Below are 21,031 nucleotides of genomic sequence, written 5' to 3'. Positions count from 1 at the left end.
TGTGGCGGGCCCAAGCACGTGGCATGGGTCCTGGACTGCTGCCATTCTCTCACTCATGAGCAGTGTACACATGTGTGGCCTGGGAACGTTCGCCAGCCCCTGAGAGTGCAAGCAGCCCTGGACGTCAGAGCCCCACCAACTAAGCCCTCGCATGACCCGCTGCGGTGAGCTGGCAGTGCACACGGGCCCTGGGGGAGGGAGAAAGCTGTGGTAGGACAATGGAGACCCTGGCCTCACAAGTGCGCGCTCTAGGGGGAGAGAGCCTGGAGCTAGAGAGCTAGAGACCCAGCGGGTAGCAGCCTAGGACTTCAAAAGGGCGGATAAAAATGCAGGGGGCCGTCTCTGGGCATGAATTTGGATTTCAGTCTTTTTGGGAACAAGAGGATTTCTGTGTTTTGTAGAAATGAGTGGCTTGGAGCAGGAAAGATCCCAGCTCTGCCAAACTGGGCTCCTTTTAAATAAAAACCTTTTTTTCTTCCTCACCCATCTCTGTCTTATGGTTGTGTATGGTGGCAGGTGGCCGAATCCCATTTTACCCTGGAACAGAATCACCATTGCTAGCTAAACAAGTAAGTAAATAAGTAAGTAAATGTCCCATACCACTGAAAACATGAGTGTGCTCCTAGCCCAATAGCACAGAGAGAAGGAAAAGGGGAGATAAACTATTATGTGCCCCTTACGAGCCAGGAATGGATCTAAGGACTTTTTATATATTTCTTCTTGTAAGGCCCTCCAAAGGCTTACAACATATTCAGGTGATTATTCCCACCTAAAAGTTAAGGAGTTTGAGGCACAGAGAGCTTACTTATCTTAACCAAAGTTTTATAGTTTGGCAAAGAGTATAGCCAGCTCTTTGAACCCATAATTCTAAAGCCCATAGTCTTAGCTAAACCTGTATATTATTTATATTTTGTTCCATATGTATATGAATAAATTAATTATTTATTAAACCATATGTGGTTATTACTGTGAGTTCAAGTCTTCACAACTATAACATAACAAAAATATATTAGTAAGATTATCAATTTGAAATATGTGATTATATCTAATTAATAATATCAGTACTCAATGAAATAATATTTTGTTCCCTGGAACATTGTAAATTGAAAGAACTCAACTAAATAATGAAGAATGATAATTTCAGGGAGATAGGATAATGAGTAAATATTAGTTTCTCCTTTGTACTTTTTTGTATTTCCTATTTTTTCTGTGATGATCACAGATAGGTTTTCTGCAATTTAAATGACTATTGTTAAAAAGTAAAACCATAAGGCATCATAATAGAAACCACCTAAAGTAGGTGGGTCCAACTATAATTTGCCAGGCCTTTCTTGAACACCAGTAGTAGACCATGAAAGCACACCTTCCTTGAGCAGTGCTAATTTTTTTAGTGTGTTACTTCTTCGATGGCCGAGTCAACTTTCTCATTTGCAAGTTCATTTCAAGGACTTTTGCACTCAATTCAATTCAAAATACTTGTTTGGAACAACTTATGCAGGAGCTGGTAAATGGTAGGTGTATGTTTGGGCCAATTGTTAATTCAAAGCTGAGTGTCAAAGAAATAATAATTAGGCCTATAAGAGATATTGGGGAGTTATATATATGTTGTGTTCCAAAGAGAGGCTGTATAGTACAGGCGTTAATGCAACAACTCTAAGACCAGAGGTTTAGGTCGAATCCCAGTTTCATTATTGCTAGGTGTATAATCTATGGTAAATTTTAAAATCTTTCTATGGCTTAATTTGGTCTTCTGTAAGAAGGAATAACAATAGTACCTATACCTCATAAGTTTTGGGGGGGGGAATTAAGAGAGTTTATGTACATAAAGTACTTAGAATAGTGTTAGATATTTCATAAGCACTCAATAAATGTTAACTATCATTTAGCCTAGATGTACATATATCAAAGTGAGGAAAGAACTAGCTCACAAATTTCTACCAAAACTTGTGTTATATAAAAACTAATAAATAAATTAAAAGACTTGTTTTTCTCACAGAAGACAAACCAATGCTCTTAGAACAAAACTGTTTGAAAGCACAATGTATATCATGTGTGAACTGATATGTGGTATTAGTACCTTACTTTTTAGATTGTGGGTATCTCTACAAGAAGTCTCTTGTGAGACGCAAGAGGTTGTCTTAAAATTATATTTTTCTTCCCTCTTTTGTCAGATAACCTGTGGTGGCTATTGTGAAGTTAGTCTTACATTCTCTCTTTTTTACTTTATCGGTAGGGGGATATTGAAAGTGTGTGGTAAGAGTGAAGGCAGCTGGAGGTTTGTCCTTTAGATGCCTAATAGTAATAGTCGCCAATAATTGAGTACTTTATCATGAGCCAGCACTGACCAAAGCACTCTGCAAGAATTAATTAATTTAATCCTCTTGGTAAGGACACATATTATTGTCTATTTTACAGATGAGGAAACTGATCTCCAGAAATTAGTCACATAACTAATTAAGAGATGCAGCTGTATTAAAATCCAGGTTGTAAAATGTAAGTCTGGCTTTCCCATCAGATCCACCTGGTCCAAAACTGAACACAACTAATAGATAATAGAAAAAGTGGACATAGATACTGACATTAGGCAGAGAGGGATGATACTCAAAACACTCACCAGCTGGTCAGCTTGGACACTTACTCTGACAAATTAGAGCAGATGTCAGCAGTGAACAACTGGCATGGCTGTGTGGGTGCAAACAGTCTGAATACCAGCTCTGACTTTTTAAGCAAGAAAGTGTTAATTTGCAAAATAGATCACTCAACATCTTCAAAAAGAAAACCGATTAGATTAGAAGGGATCAGTAAAGCCCACATCAAGTTCAGTATTTAAGGCTCCTGACACCTTCTCAAGTTTCAGATCTCTGTCATTAAAATGGTACGTTTTAAAGGTGGTTGGACTGTTGGGCTGTATTCTTCTCACTAAAAACAATGCTGTTTTCCTTCCTGGTACCACAAGCCTGGGGTAGCTAGGCTCAAGATGAAAGAGTGGTCTTGACATGGCCCTGCCTTTCTCTGAATTCATCTCATTTCCTGTCCAGGGAGAATTAGAATGGATTTTTAATTCATTTCATTGATTTAGTATCTTTGGTATTATGTAGGTAATAAGATACTGAGTTAAATATTATAATACAGGTTGGCTAAAAATACTGTTCACCTAGAATCAAATGATAAATCAGTAGATTCTTGTTTAATATACTTAGAGAACAAGGAGGAGAGATCCCCCTAAAACCAGCATTGCCTTCTGGATGGCGGGCCCTTTGTAGTACAGGTTTCCTCCACCTCCAGGTGAGCATTCTAGGAACCTCCCTGTGTCAGGTACGAGCTGGTGTCCTTGTGAGAGGCCATATTTGGCTTCAGTGAATTTTTTTTGAAGACTCAACGCATTTGCTCATTTCATGATGGGTGATTGATGAGTGCACCTGCCCATACCACACTGAGTGTTCAGCAGTTTTTGATCCCAAACGTCATGACCCCTGTGCCCCACCTTCCATATTCACCCAGTCTCTCCCCAAGTGGCTTTTTTTCTTTCCCCAGATGAAAAAAGTCCTCAGAGGGAAATATTTGGCCAAGGTGGAAGAGGTGAAACAAAAAAACAGCAGAAGCATTAAAAGGCATCAAAATCGATGAGTTCAAAACTGTTTTGAGCAGTGGATATAATGTTTCTCTAGGTGTGTTGTATCAAATGGAGAGCACTTTGAAGGCAACTGAAGTTTAAACACATAAAATAAATACATGATTTTTTATAAATGAATTCCAGTTTCTTCTGCTCCCCCCTCATACACCCACCTCCAGTGCTCCCACTTTTACTGCCCTGCAGCATGCAGGTTTTCTCACTATGTTTTCTTCTCTTTCTCCTATAATTGAGAAGCCAACTGCTTCTGGAACTTAAAACCTGAAGTAGTATACTGAGGCAGATGAGGAAATACATCTGGGTCCTCATCCTTGACCTGCTTGTGACCAACCTTGAGCAGGACAGTCGCTATGTCAAACGGTCCCTACCCTGAAGAGCTATGGGTGGATTTAAGAATCAAACACATACAGCCAGCACTTCCATCCTGGAACAACACCAAAAATAATAATAAAATATTTGGAATTTATGTATTTATACTTATTTGAGAAAAATACGTTTTTGTTACTATTTCCTTGGGGGAAGTCGCTGTACTGAACATGTGGCACAGTGTAACAATCATTAAGATAGCTAGCCATCATGGTTTGCTCTGCTGCGCTTGGTCTCCTCTCTGCTTTGTCCAGCTAGATGTGTGTGTGAGGCCCAGTGTGGTACGCTTCCCAAACTCTAACCCTGCCATTGTAAGGAAATTGTACTTAGGGCCTGAGAAGCTTGTGTAGGTTTATAGTTAATGAAGTACATTTCTTTGTTTCACTAAATATTTTCCCATTCAGATTTTAGATTCCTATGTTATACTTCTCACAATAAAACGATAAACCCCTGATTTTACACTTTTTTATTCCTCTGGTTAGTTTTCTCCTGATTTGTTACTTTAAATGTTTTGATTTCTGACATTTTCACTTTCCAAGTCACCCAGCACCAATGACCACAATAAACTACTTCACCTGGAATCCAGCAACAGAAGGACATTACACTTCTGTTGCTGTTACTACTCTAGGCTTTCTAAAATCCCGATTTTAAACTTTGTGTGTTCTTTTTGATTAATTAAAATAGCTCTGGGCTTAGGTGGATGAGGACCTGGGCTTATCTGTGGTATAACCGATACGACAGACAACGGAAGCCTCGAGGGACTCGACCCTGGCCAGAACAGCCCACAGAAGATCAGATACAGGAAACAAAGTGTGCAGGAAGCATGGTTTAATTTAGGCGGGTTCTTGGTACCTGGTTTTTCAAGTAATGCTGTTTCTCGAGTCTTGAAAGAAATCACACACATTTTTGTTCTAGGAGCACTTAGAGCAAGATCAACATCGCCCATCTCTAAAAATATTTCTTAGTGGATAAACTGTTAAGAAAACATGTTTGTGTTCACACTTTGAATAGAAATATTTACTATTCAGATTCTGTACTTGAATTTTTTTTAAATCAAGTAAGTAAATTGGCTTTTTGTGAAATAATGACCAAAATTAGGGCACTGGGTCAGCGCCTGTACAGCAAAAGCAAATGGTCAAGAATTCCAGACAGAGGCTTCAAATAACCTGCACTAAATCATCTTACATTGTACTGACTTTTGTTTGTTTTAGTTCAAAAGCATAATATTTCAGGAGAAGAACATGCTAGAAATTTGTTCCTAGAAACCTGAAAGACAATGACTATTTGATGATATATGGAAGCTTTAATGAAAGACCCTTGCATTCATTAACAAAATGAGCTCAGATGACTCCAGTTGTGAGGATGAGAGAGCTGGATGGGCTTGATTAATGTCACTATCGATTTTCCCTAGTTGAATTTATTCACATTCTGTGTATATTTTATGCAATTCTTAACATCTCAGCTCACCCCTCATTTACCAAGTATCAACCAGTCCCTCATTTGACACCCTTATAATCAATCCTACACTGTAGAGGCTTTTGGCTGCTTTCATAAGTGACCCAACTTTAGAAGAGTACAATTTATCAATTCTGGACAGTGCTAGGAATAAAGAAAAACCTTGCAAATAATTTTGTTTATTCTTCTCTTGCAACTTCAGAGTAGGGTTATTTAACAAATACACTTTTTGTAGTTATTTTTGTTCATATTATACATATCATCACTGATTTTTCCTGCTTAAGTGTTCAGTGTTTAGCTCATTCAATGCTGCCTTGCCGCGGCCAGCGAGGCAGTGGGTTCGAGACGCGCAGTGACGGACTGAAAAGAGAGAGCGACCAGTTGCTCTGGTGGCAAAAGGCAAGTTTATTGAAAACTCTTGTCATTATATAGTGAGATGTTCTAAAAATAGAATGCTTGCTACACGAAGAGAGTCTTTGTTCAAGAAAGTTTACACGCCCCTTCAGGTCACGTACAGAACATCCTGGTTTAGATTAACTCCAAGGACACGACGCATCGCCCCAAGGCTCTGGCACCTCCCTGTCCTTCTCTTGGGCACAATCCGATAACAAACAAGGCCGGGGTGATGTCAGGTCACCTCCCCCGAGGCCAAGGAACAGGCCCAAGCATCATTCTCACAATGCAGGACCCTAACTCTTGACCCCTTCCTGGGGGCTTGGTTCCCCACACTGCCTGATTAAAAAAGCAACACCAAAACCTTTACTTCATTCCTCGCACTTTGCTGTCATGAGCTAATTTCCTTGGATGATAAAACCAAGGATGTTTGAGGGACAGATGCAGGAATATAAACCAGCCTGCTTTATGACACTCGACACCTTGGCATGGTTTCTAGGTAACAGTGGCTGCCTGCAGAGACTCATTCTTGATTCCAACACCTGAGGTGGGGACAGGGCAGGACTCCGACACTGACACTGCGAAGGCTGGCCATAAAATTAGGAGCCAATGACTCTAGTTAGTCATTGTTTACTTTTTCTGTTGGTTGGGGGAAGAATTCTGTTCAGTTTTACTGAGCTTTAGGAAACGGATATTTATGCATCATGTAGCCTGGAAAACCTGTTGATGTAGTGTATAATGCTGCAATTTCATATTATGTTTGAAAGTTTATATGCTTTTTTATATTATTTTTTTCTAAGACTGGATTGGGCTAGGATTTGTGCTGAATTCTAGGAAACAGGTGGAATGTTCCTCTCTCTATTGGTTTACATCTTCATTTGAAAATACATTTCTGAAAAAATGAATGATGGACTTCAAGATATCATCATCAGAACCTTTTATGATGCTTTTAAATGGCAAAGGTGAATTTAATTTATTTCCCCTTCCCCATTCTGTACTTCCCCATCCCGCCTTCCCTCTACCCTTTTGAGACCAAATTAAAGCAGTGGAACAAAGAGAAAGAGAGAGGGATCATGACTAAGTGTTCAACAGTATTGCTTCAGCACTTTGCATAAATGCAATAATAGATAAGCAGAGACCAGAGGCCAATGACTATCAGGAGAAACACATTTCATGAGTCCCTCTTAGACACTGAGAAAGTCTTCATCAGGGAGGAAAGAGTGGCTTCACTATATAGAGCAATTTTAGGACTTTGGTTATAGTAATACATCTTAATGTTTGGAAACCATTGGAAATATTTTTTATAAAAATTAAAATATTATATTTCATATATTAACATGACAAAAATGCAATAAAGCTATCTATTATAGATAGGAATAAATGGCTTGAATTCTGTCACAACTACCAGAGAGTTACTGAATAATCAGAAAAAACATTAAAGTGCTTTAGTATGACAACATATGTCTTAAAAAAACAGGTGAGTAAGATCCATAATACAAGCTATTTCTTATGATGTCAATTCAAATTAAAAACAAAAATAAAATTGAGGCATTTCTGCTAAACTATATCATCAAAAGAGGGAAAATGAGTTTATCTCCTACTTCATGGTCCTCCAGCATCTTGTAGGTATTAACTTAGGACTTTGCTTCTTCCCCGTCCTGAAATTCAATAGGACCTATAGTTAACAAATAATTTACTGATGGTGAAACACTTCATTTTACTAAATAGATTTGAAAATAGAAATTCACTGGAACTGATAATTTCAGGAACCCTGATGCCAAGATGGGGTGATATCAGCCAGGTTTTTGTGTGAATATCTCCAATGACTGTCTAGATTTTGGCATTTAGCCAAAGCTAAAATATGTTCTCCGTGCTGTTGCATTTTGCATTCTGGGCTCTTTGGTTAACATGACGGACTACGTGCTCTGTAAACGAGGTAGATGAGGCAAGGGAAAACCCAACGGGGGAACACAAAGTATTTGATTGCTGTTTTCCGTATGGTAATAATCTTCTTGATAGTTGAAAGTCATGGAAATATCTAAGCAAAATTAAGGTAAGGAAACCCAGACAATGTGGGGCTTGAGGGTGGACCTTATTCAGTTCTGAGACCTATTTAAACTTTTGTATTCATGTGCTTCATGAGGAGTGCCCTGCAGTGGCAGTCCATGATCTCTGCTGACTAAGTAAATGGCTAAGCCAGGACACTAAAGCAGCTGTTTGTTGAACTAAATGGGTGGAACTGTAGGGAAGTGAAGGAAATAAGTATAAGACATGATATCTTCCCTCAAGTTATTACCCACTTCTAAGAAGTTCACCTTCTTTTTGGAGTCTGCTCTTCTGGCTTAATTTGATCCCCCACCCCTTTGTATAATCTGAAAGTACTTGATTTGTGCTAGTCATAGTGATGCTAGTGCTAAATGACTGCTTCTCTAAAACCACCCATAAATTCATTTGTTAGGATATTAAGGAAGATTTTACAAAATAACAGCTTTGAAATAGCAGGCACACATTAGTCAGAAACTACACATTATCTGGGTACAGAAAGGAACTCTCAATTTTACTTCAAAAAGAGACTTAAGAACCATCAGTTATCCTTTTCTAATGAAGCCTTATTATTTCATCTGCTCTTGTCCTGCATTATTCTTCTGCAGGTTTTGAAAGGGCAGCCTTACATTTCTTTCATGCATTTTGTTTCATAGGATTACAAACTAGGGCGACAAAGTGAACATTCCTTGGTGAGGAGACACTGTGCCACAAAGCAACTTCTCATCAGGCATTTTAGGATCTTTTAAAGTATAATGTATGTTTTGAAATGAATAACCTATTTGTACAGTGCTTCCACCTCTCAGTTCTTTTAACTGCCAGTAGAGTCTCAAAATAAATGGAATCTATCACTCTTTATTTGAATGATTTCGTTCTGTAAGTAGTGTGATTAAATGAGATACTGCTTACCTTAGAGCTCTGAGGGGGCACTTATCTGGAAGGACTCAGGAGGGATGTGTATTAGTTAAGGCTACAGTGTGAAATTCTGCACAGTCAGAATAAAAAGGTTGAAATGCCAGTGAATTTGAATTAAGAGTTCATATCAACAGAGAGCCAGAAACACACAAAAGATGCCTCTTTTTCTTTGTAGCTAAGTGTGTCCTCCTAGAAAGTTATATGTAAGTCACACTATGCCTTGGAAGTGAATAACCAATTATTTAAGAAACATTTTTATTCCTTGCTTGGCCAATGTGCATAAGAATGCATTTTGGATTCACTTCTTATATTAAATCACTCAGCAGTATAAATTTTTTCCTTTTCAAGATGACATTGAAACTTTATTCTTTTCTTTAGGATGTTTATTTTCCATAGAAAATGGTAAATAATGCACTGTGAATGAATTATAAACCAATTCAAACTCATGTGAGTTTCAAGTCAAATCCAGCTACTATTCTAAACAGATAAGGAGAGGGTGTAGGCAGATGGTAGATCCAAAGATTATAAAACCCCTACTAGCCCTCACTGGTGTAGCTCAGTGGATTGAGCACCAGCCTGCGAACCAAAGGGTCACTGGTTCGATTCCCAGTCAGGGCACATGCCTGAGTTGTGGGCCAGATCTCCAGTCAGAGGAGCACCAGAGGCAGCCACACATTGATGTTTCTCTCCCTTTTTCTCCCTCCCTTCCCCTTTCTCTAAAGGCAAATAAACAAAATCTTTAAAAAAACCTTAATAAGAGAAGCCCAGAGGACTTAAAAATAACTAAAAGAAAGTAAATATTTTATTCATATCAAAGAAAAAAGATAAAGAATAAGGGGAGCAAAATACAAAATGTCTCCTCAGCATAACTTTGCTACAGTATTGTGTACTCTGGTTGCTACTTAAGTGTTGATTCCACATGACCTTTTTGATTGGTGCAGACCTTGTGATAAATTACCTTCTAAGCACCTGATAAGAAAACTTTCTCATTTGTCCTAGAGGTAAAAGCAAGACCAGGGACAGAAAAGATCATGGAAGAGCCCTGAGATAATAGGGGTCTGGTCCAGTTAGGGATGCAGAATGAGATTAATTGCAGAATACCCTGGAGGTCTGTACTAGAAAATATTTTTGTTGTTGAACATATTTATTAACCATTTATAAGATGAGGTGAATAAAGGAGTGATATTATTCAACAACCCTAAATTTTCAGTCCAGTAAGGGCCACAAGAGACCCCAGCAAGACTTAACCAAACTAGGTAATTGGACAATGTGATGAAGATGAAATTTGAAACAGGCAAGTGTGAGGTGATGCACATCTGAAAGAACAATTTAAGCTAATCATACACAGTGATGGATATTGAATTAGCCATAACCTTCCAAGAAAAAGATCATGAGCTTTGCTCAATGTGCCACAGTGCTAAAAATAAGTCACTGGAAGAGGAGTGAGAATAATGTGGAAAATATTAAGGTGCCATTATATAAATTGACAGCATATCCTTGTCTAGAATATTATGTTGAGTTTTTGTCACCTCATCATAAAAATGAAATGGAAGAACCAGAAAAATGTGCTGAAGGCCAGGTAAATTGATTAGAAATATAGGATAAGCTTCATTATGAAGATAATATTTTTATGTCACATTTAAAGATTTCCTGTTGCAAGAATCCTATAGTGATATAAAAGACAGGCATTTATGACTCTCAACGGCATCGGAGGCATGCCCATTAAAGAGAAAATAAGCACTCACATTTTGCACTGTAGTTTCTAGACTTGGGTAATCAAGACATTTTTATCCTCAAATAGTGTCTTGAGTCTGTTCAAAGTAGTATAAGTTGGTGGCATCTTTTGGAAAAAAAAAAAAAGAACATCTTGGAAAACCCCTTTTATCTGGGCCACATTTGATGCTTGCCTGTGTTCACTTTTCTAGTGATAATTGGTGTTCATAATGAAAATCCCAGGTCACTGCATGATTTTTCAAACACTTTTAAAATCAGAAAAGAAAAACCTTAACAAAACCACGCAAACATATTTTATTCAGTGTAACTGAATAATAAAATTTGACCTATTTTTCCACAACTTGAGCATTGATTTTTGGTCAGTATACTAATTTACTAACCATAATATTTATTTGCTAACCATAATATTTATTTACTCAACACATTCTATCCTTGGCCACCAGAGATAAGTTTTTCTAGCTGTTTTCCCGTCTCTATTTAGTGTGAGAACTTCATGTAAGTTAATGAAGAATAAAAATGGGATAAACATAAAACAATACATGAAACTAAAAAAAAGAAAAGTCAGGCACTGATACTCTTATTGCCTGTGGACTTGCTGCCAAGGGGTGAGCGTGGGGGATTGAGAGATTTGTCTCCATTATTACAATATCTTTGTATGTACATACATAGCCCTTGCCTGTTAGAATTTGCTTTGAAGGAAGAGCTAAGAAATAATGTGCAAGATAGGCTCAAAAAGAGCTGAATGTAGTACTTGTTAGTGAGAGTAATAATCAAGTTGGGCTGAGTATTGATTCAAGGAATGTTAGCTGTTGACAAATCAGTTTCACCATTGTCTACACTAGCTTGGCTTATATTTTATTTTCCTGAGAAGTCTGCTTATTTATATGAGGCATTTTAGGAATGTTTTTCTCCAGAATAATATAGATCCTTTTACTTCAAAGGATAATCTCTACCAGGATATAAATCCCAATGGTCCTTTTCATGAATTAGATGGAATATATTTCAACCTTTGTTTTTGTCGCTAAAACATTACTGAATTGCTCATGTAGAAATAATGAATACCAAATGAGAATAAGCAAAGACCACTTATTCAGAGATTGCTATATCAAGGGCATCAGTCATTTCTATTTTGGCATAGACTTAAAGGCAGGCAGGGGAACAGGAAGCTTTGTAGTGAATAAAAGGGAAGGCACAAGGTGTGCTCTCATTGGAGGCTGTGAGCTCAGAGAAGCTGCAGGTGGGATAACTGGAAGCAGGGTATCCTGTGTGATTGGTGAGGGGTACATATTTGTCTTTCTCTGCTTGGTCCTAAGATGGAAGCAGGGACAAAAATTAGAGAAGCTGTCAGTTATTAATCAAGACCTGGATGTCTGGGGCTCACTGTTACAGGGATTGTTGTTTGGCTTCCTGGATTATTCCTAGAGACAGCAGCATGACTTCCTACAAAGCTGACTTGTGGGAGGCCAGCTACTGTAGACAGAGCTGGTTTCCTGGGCATGTTGCTTCATGTGTGGGTCAGAGTCCTATTTTTATATCTGGTCTGGCTATTGTCCATTTATATATTCAGTTTCACTCTGTAAAACAAAAAATGAAGTTCACATTTTGAAAGAATTGAACTCTTAAAAGCATCAGACTTCCAGTTTTGAATAGTATATTCAGTTTTCCAATGCCTGAAATAAATCATCACCAAGATAAGAAAACCTTTGGAAGTCTCATATTATAGTTTGCTTGTGCTTTGGGCAAGAAATGACTTGAGTACAGAGTTTTCATTCAAATAAAGTAACTCTAAAGTGTACAATATATAGTTGAAAATATGACCTATTGGGAAAAAAGGACAGGTAAAACCACATCTTTAAAACTTCCTCTGTACTTTAATTTTACTAATTAAAGAGCATAACTTTTGAGTCAAGCCCCAGTGTGAATCAGGCTGTCTTGAAAGTTGAAGTAACTATTTCAGGCCACCAATGAAGGCATCATTTTGGGAGCTGTTTCAGGGATCCTTTTGATATTCTAAGGGGCGGAAGGAGCTTACATGGCTTATTAAGTGCCCTAGCTTCCCTGGAGGGATACAGTGTGAATGAGGAAAATTGGGTTTAGCAATAAAGAACCTTTGATTGATGGATTATGTAATACTCAGTATCCTAGATGGAATGGTATCATGCAAGCAGAAGGAGCTAATTGTTTTCTAGGTGCTAGTATTGACATTTAGCCATGTATAATATACTAACACAATTAACTGAAATATACCGTTCCTGAAATGTGCTATAACCAAATGCACTATATTTTTCATATGATTTGCAATTTCCATGGAGAGCTCATTTGGATTACGTTTATAATATTCATTTAGCAAACTCCATTAGCAATGTTTACAAGTACTTATGGATCTGGTAAATGAGTTGGCGGATGCGCTGTGAACGAAGCTAAATGCATCTATTTGTGTATGGGATCTAATTCATAAACTCATTCCAATCAGGCATGGCGTATAGCACATTAAACTCTAACCTGTGAATCTGGATTCCTGTATGGTTCTTGCACAGTTTCTTAATGTGACTGAATTGATTAACCTTTTGGTTTCTTGATTTTCCCTGGAGGAGAAAGCTCATTGAAAACTGGATTAATATGAGCAGCTGAGCATGAGAATCCTTAAAGGTAAAACAAACAAACAAACAAACAAACAAACAAACAAACAAACAAATAGATTTTCAGTCTCTTCCTGGTTGTAAATTCAGTTTTTAGTGGAAAACTGTTTTAGCACACTCAGGTCCCTAGACCATTAATCACATTAGTGGGAATGTAACTTGGTGACTTATCCTGGTGACATGAAAAGGTTTCCACATTTTGCAAAAGGGCCTAACCTAAACAATGCAAGTGTTCCTATTTGGAACAAATAGTGGCTCATTCTTTGATGGGAAATGTCTAGAGGCCTGTGACAAAGCAAACTGTTAGACCTTGATGATCTGCGTGAGTTTAAGATTTACCAGTTCAGGAGATCCAGAGTTTTAGGTCATTATTAATGCTCGGTCAAGACACAGGTAGGGATGTGGGACCTGGGGAGATAGTAGGTCAATGATGCTCAGACTTGTATAGATCTCTCAGGATTAAGAAGAAAGCCTGAAATAATAATAGGTAATATCTACTGATGCTTACCATAGGCTCTAAGCACTTTACCTGTAACTCTAATTCTCACAGCAATCCTATGAGGGCAGGTACTATTATTTTCATATTCATTTTACAAATGAGAAAACTGGGGATTGGAGACGTAATGTGTCCTAGGGTCATACAGCTATAAACCAACTGTGCTAGAATTCAAATTCAGGTTCTTCGACTCCAGATGCCTGATCTTTAAAATTGTGTGGCAGATAATGGATACTGTCTTTAGCATGTACTTTGAGGTACAAAATTGGCTGAGACAGAAGAATAAGCAGTCTTTCCCAAGGTTATGTGGTTGTTCTTTTGGAGTAGAAGTTCCAATTCTGGCATACTGAAGACACAGGGTATAATTCCACTCTGTGGATCTGATTAATATCTAAGACCCAGAAATTCAAGTCATCTTTGATATGATAAGAAACTTATCAAAGAGTGCCATCCAATGAGGATATTTTTGTCTGCCTTCAAAATTGAGTTGGGAGTTTCAGTTATTATTTAAAATTTTTTTCACAAATATGATTTTTTTTTCATAGAACACAGATGCTCTTAACTCCCTAGCAGTCTCCATCTGTACCTCAATTTACATTTCCCAAAACACTGCTGACATCTGTTTAAATGCCAATCTCTCCCCAACTTAGTAAGATTTTAGCAAAAAAGTGATATCTTATGAGTGATTTGGAATTTCAAAGCTACACTGATTTTAATCAAAATGCTCAATGGCTACAGTTATATAGGCTTCATCTGCACCTTTGAGAAGGTTTCCATGACATGGAGGGTAATATTAAAAGTGATTTGTCATTACAGGGGAAATGTGGGATCACTTCACCAGGTCAGACTTTTTGTTCATAGGGATGGGAAGAGAAAGGTTCTGAGTTGCATGGAAAGACTTCTAAGTGGTTAGGAGTCCTCCCAAAGAATCACTGCCCCTGGTCCCTTTCCATCGGTTGATGCTTCCTTCTTACAAATATGTTCGGCTTTCTTTCATGAATCAGTTATGTGAGGGGAAAGTTAATATGCTTGGTGATAGACATGGTGTGAGGCTGATGGCTGGTTAAACAAAGGGACAGGGATAATCATGAGCCATGGGGTACTGATTTTTTTTAAAGAACATACAGAAATTATGTCCCTAAATAAGTGATGCTTCACAGTAACACACAGGGAAACTATAAGCTTAATGGTGATGTAATTATTCAAAACATTTTTGGAGTTACTTTGAAGTCAAGGGCACACTTTGGGGGCAATTTTTGGTGATATCAAGTCTTTATTTGAGAGAAAGTTTGATTTTTGGAACAGTCCAAAAGTCTCCTGGAATATAATATTGTTATAAAGTAAATTTGAGTTTTTTTTCTCTAAGTTGTTCATAAACTGATTCTAAGAAGACAATTTCAAAAGGTAAACTTTAAAAAATTGTAAGCAATAGAGGCAGCATGAGACTAGGAATGTAATCCCTAAGAAGAATTCTTCATTTAGAAGTATAAATTGGTCTTGTTTGTTTGTTTTTGGACTGAGACAAATCTGGACTTTAGATATGGCTTCATATATTTCAAGATGTGTGACCTGGGTTACTTAACCACATTAAGCCTCAGTTAGTTTTCTCATCTGTAGAATGGAGACAATTACAATATCTACTTCATAGCATAGTGAGGATTAAAGAGGATGGTGTCTGTAAAGTGCTTTGCCCAGCACTTGGCATATAGTAAGCATTCAATAAAAGTGATGCCAGTTCATACCCTTAAGGCAGATATATGGATTCATACCTCATGGGATATGGTGTGAAGTAGTAGAAGGACCTGGAGCCATGTCCAACCATTTATTTGGCTCAATGGTCCTAGGAAAGTCATTTAACTTTTAGAGTTCTGGCTTCCTACTCTGTAAAGTGGGTATAATAATACTTCTTTTACCAAATTTCCATAAATATTAGAGATAATGTACATAAAAAATTTTGGGCAACAATTATGATAGTTGTAGAAAGGAATCTTAGGATAATAGTGGGATATAGATTGTTCTACAAAGATGATAGTAAGTTTAATGTGAGACTAACACTTGCATTTAAATCTTACAAAATTTCAAATTCCAACTTGGGAATTTTTCAAAATGGTAAATATCTCTAGGCATAGCTCCATCACAGCTGGATTTATTGTTTTCTAGGTTGTGGACCTAGAATATCATAGGTTAGTTCATCCCACTTATATCTCCGAATGGATTTCATAGATTCCAAGTGCTATCAGGCCTTGGTTAACTATAGAGCTCAATGGAACATCACTTCCATGATTAGAAGTTCTTCCTTATGTATAGACCAAGACCTTAGAGAATGGTTTCAGTTATGATATATTTAAATGCATCTTTTAAAATGCATATAGAAATTTTTAGAGACAGGCATTACTCTGTTCCCCACTTTAAACTCCCAGCATTAAACTTCCTCAAGAAGTCTTCAAGAAATTCTTACAACAAAAGAAAATGAGGCCCTGTGGAAACATTTCTCTTTCAAGAGAAGAGAATATTTATATATTTTTTTTCATTTTGTTTGGCAAAAATGTCTCAGTTAAAATGAGATGTCTGACTCATTTCTACAGCCAAATATTTCTGAAATAAAAGATTGGAATTACAAAAATTTAAAAAAATCCAATTTAATTCTAAAATAGGCTGAAAACTTGCTGATTTAAATCAAACCAAAATGTTTATGAATAAAATTGTAGTTAAATAAGTAGTTTTTTTAAAAATTGAAAGGAGTGGAATCTTTTTCTGAAATAAAATCTTACAGAGAATCTAAAACGAGAAATGGATGAAAGCAAGGCTCCTCTAGTTAAAGAAGGATGAGAGAAATCCACTCTTTACCTTCCTACTTCTTTTTTTCCTCTCTCATCTCCCATAATCTTATGACACCTTCCCAGGAACTATAGAGCTCCCAGAAACACAGTTTTGGATCTATTGGTCTAGCTGTTCCTTTGGTTTCATCTGCTTGCCCTGTTAAAAAAATAAAATAAAAAGGTAGTGTGTTTCGTGTATAGAGCCTCAATCCTGTCAGCTTGAGTAGGCAAGAGACAGATACGTCTATCCACTGACATCTCAGTTCTCTCTGCTTTGCCCAATGTTTGGGAGTAAGAATTGTGAATGTAGACTAGACAAGTCTGCCTACAGGTTTGATTTTGGTTGGTGTTGAAATTTCTCCTGGTTGACTCGGCAGATTTTCTCTAATGACTTTCAAATCAACAGTCTTAAAAAGTAGCTCTACTGATGTTTGATAACTTTGGACACGTTGGTACTTTCTTCTGTCAAAGTACAGTGTCAAAGCAAGGGTGGGGTGGGAACTTGAATGCTCTTAGAAAGGACACAGACTCTGCAGCATATCCCATCTAGTTAGGAAATGTTGTTGCCTTTGATCAATTGTCCTCAGGAGGCAAGTGACTAGGACATGTCACCATAGCACATTGTCTGCCTCATGCCCTATAAAATGTTGATGTGGCTCATGCAGAGATTCTCTCTGGAATTCTTTAAATGACATCTGGGTTTTAGAATTCAACTGCCAGAAATCATCTCATTCAAGGAGTAAAACAGGAAGTACTTATGGCATGATGACCCCAGACTACACAGTAAATGGGCATTGCTTGCCTGACCCCATTGGGCTTGATTGACAAAGGGAGGGGACAGTGGAGTATATGCTGATATAAATAATGAGCAGGGGACCTGTTGGTTTTCCACCTTATGGCTCTGTGGTAGTGAAAATAGCCAGGTCAAAACCTAGAGATTTATAGAGCCCAAAGGAGGCACTCAGAGAGAGAAGCCCATAGTAGAGTTCTATAAATCCAGTCCCTAGGGTTTAAGGGGAAGGTGACTATGGCTCTGTTTCCTTTAGGCTGTGTGTCTTTGGGAAAATTACTTAACCTTTCTAATTTAACCTTGGTTCCCTCAGGTAGTTTCCCAGTAGTTTCTCAAACAGTTTGTACTGAAATGCCAGGTTTAAAAAATTTTTTAGTTCATCTCTAGACTGATAGTTTTATATAACACAATGAAAATAAATTCCCAGAAATACATACATTTTTTATTCTTAAATTCAATAGGCATAAAATTGCTCTGTGAAATTGCTTTTAGAGTTTCCAAACATTTACTCTCTCCTTCTACAGTACTTTATTCAGACCAGTAATAATTGGTGGGCTGACACCAGGATGTGGACTAGACTTTGAATGTCATTGATACAGTCATTGGAATGTCACCTTAAATAGGGGTTCTTATGAGGCTAAATGGAATAGTGAATATATTTGATAACCATTGTCATAATTTTTATATTTCCCATGGTTTTTACCCATTGGAAAGACATTTTATCACCAATAAAGCCCCACCTTTGTAAAGCCATAACAACACAGAGGTTTTGTTGTTATGAATGCACAGGAAGGAGAGAGAAGGAATGGTTTGAATCAACCTCTCTTGAGAGTCTGAGGAATGATAGGTCTCAGGAACATCAGATGGAGGTTCAGGCCAATCCATAGACCAAGTGCAAATCCTGGAACTGCTACTTTAAGAAAGGGAACTGAAGACATCCAAAGCAGGCCCCCAGCTTGGGGCTGAGAGTCATATCTGCAGCACAGTCAATCAGTGTGGTGTTCTGGTGGTTCCTTCCCTTGCTAGAACTGCTGGGCAGTTAAGCAGCACAGTACTTAGCGCTTGTCTTGTGGGCATGCAGACTCAGGTTTGAAAGCTGCCTTCTTATTGTCAGTGCAACCATAGATGAGGTTCTTGATGCTCTCCAAGCTCCCATTTTCTCCTGTGGAAAGTAGAGGCTAATAATAATAGTGCCTGCTTTTCTTAGTGCTGCTGAAGGGATTAAATGAGATAATTCCTGTTAGAGTTCAATAAGTTTTCAATAACTAATGATAGTTATAAGGCCAAAGTGAGCAGCTCAATTTTAGCAAAGCCATGCTAACACATGGCCATGATGGACTGAAGGGGGTCAGGCACAACAAATAGCCCCCTCAGACAGAGAAAAAGGAAAGAACCCAAACTCAGCACACCACTTTCAAAAGGTTTCTGACCCTTAAATCATGACTTTCTCTATAGCTATCTAACACTCTCTTTCCTTCCCTTCACCCCAGCTGTGAAAGAGATGGTTATAATATGGAAAAATGAATCAAAGTCTTGAATACATCATCCAAGGTGAGGAAAACTGCAGGGGTTCAACAGGAGTCTGGGGAAGCAGGAGTGCCCTTTTCTTCCTATCTACAGCATGTGCAGAGGATATACATGATTAAAATTCTTAACACGATTTCAGAGCATCGCCTTCCTAGGTAGATGACACGCAAAGGCAGGCATAAAGATTGAAGAATGATCTGACTCAAGTGGCTCATTTGTAAGAGCCCGAATAACACTCCATAATGAATTTGCTGTTTACTGATGTAGAGGTGCATTTATTTGGCATTAATGGACAGAGCCAATGTGCAGTCATAGTTATTTTATTTAAATTCAAGCTTTGGTACCAGGCAACAAAATTGCTGCAAAAAGAAAGTGATATGCCAATTTCAAAGGTACTTATTACCATACCATCTAGTAAATGAAAAATAGAAGATATTAAAAAAATAAGATGAAACCATAAATGCTAACTAATGATAACAATGATGCTACTAATAATATCCTTTATTTGGAAGGCTCAATTAGTGAAGGGAGAGTTCCTGAAAGAGTATTGTTCCATAAGGGGTAAATTTAAGGAACAAGATGGGCCAGTGTGGCTCCCAAACACTTCTCCTAACTTATATAATTATGGGGAAAATTTCTTTGTGTATAATTTCCAATTAAGCTTCATTAGACTTCAATCCTCACCCTATGATCATCCCCAGACTCCTTTTTAGTTATTTCTGGAAGCTAGGAGATGTCTCATGCCCTACAGTGAACCACCTCAGATGGGTTGGTGTTCTCATTAAAGGACCTGATGTTGCTTTTGTTCTGGTGGCGTCTATAAAAATGCTACCCTGACAGTACAGCTCCTCTTCACCTGGGGAGATGCCTTGACCACACTAGGTATGGTCTGTGGCAGAGCTGGCATAGTGGTTCTCCAAGACACAGTTTTTCATAAACAGAGTTGTCCCTGTTTCTTAAACTAACCTCTTTTACAGGAGCTCAAAATCAGACCATCAGGCTGTGTTTTGTGTGTGCATGTGGCAGGAAGGTAAGTGAGGACAGAGGCCATCCCATTTCTTGCACTGACATCATCTGACTCCTCCCTGGACCCTCTACAAAGACCTTATGAATATTACTCATGCAAATAAAAACTGACAAAGTGAATCATCTTGCTCTGTTTACTAAAAACCTATAGATCCTGGCTCCAGTCCAGAGAAGAGTATCCCTAGGGTGAAAAACTGATGAAAATATAGCTATCATTTATACCTTTACATGAATGAGTTTTAAAATATTGTTCTAGGAGCATGCTTGGATAAGAGGCATACTTGAGAACATAGGTTACCTGAAATGGATACAATTGGGATGGAGGGCAAAATGTGAAGGGCATTAAAGGCAGCTTTGATGATCTCACAGGTGAACTCTAAGATGGACTTGTTCACTCCCACTATTAGGAAAATTTAAGACAAGCCAGGAATGTAGTGTATACTTTAGCTAAAGTAGACCAAGTATTGAGAGGAAAATTAAGTTTGAGTCAGCCACTGTGTGAGTTCTGCTTCAGTATTTGGCATTTCTAATATTTGGTATAAATCAAGACATCCTTTGAAAAATTGAGATGGAAATTCCTAGTCAGAAACAGATTGCCACTCATTTCCTCATTATGAGCAGTGCCCTTTAAAAGAAAGTCACATATTTCCACATTTTATGCCACAGGTCTTGTCTGAAGGTATGTTTCAGAAAAGAGCTGCAAAGGAGTCCTGTAATTCTGACTCTGAAGAGAATGTAGTGGCCATTCTTTGAAATCTGTTTCTTTAATGACCAGGTCATTTTTGGTCTAGACTTGGCCTTTGTAGGGAGGGGGATGGTAGGAGAAGGCACATGGGGATCAAGAAGGACTTTTTCAGTCCTGGCATGTGCCTCACTCAGAATTGCTTTGCCTAACTTTGGATGATTCCCAACAACATTAGTTCAGGGAAACAGTGCAGACAGTTGGAGATGTAAGTACAGTAACAACAAGGGTTCCTCCCTTTGACATTACCAGGGTCTTTTTAATAAGTTGGTGTTCTTTTCCCAGGGACTTCACAGTTCAACAATTTTCTTTATGAAATAGCATTTATTGTGTAATAATCACTTTGTTTTCCTTGTTTATTAAGATAAGATAGGGATAACTGCCAATTATTTTTTAACTGACATATGATAACCAGTGTAACTGATTTGATATAATGACATAAAAGTTAAACAAAA

This window comes from Phyllostomus hastatus, unplaced genomic scaffold, assembly GCF_019186645.2.
Source record: "Phyllostomus hastatus isolate PE091 unplaced genomic scaffold, TTU_PhHast_1.1 phas_contig_348, whole genome shotgun sequence".
NCBI classification, from domain to species: domain Eukaryota; kingdom Metazoa; phylum Chordata; class Mammalia; order Chiroptera; family Phyllostomidae; genus Phyllostomus; species Phyllostomus hastatus.
The sequence above is the reverse complement of the archived record's forward strand: the minus strand, read 5'-3'. Positions refer to the sequence as shown.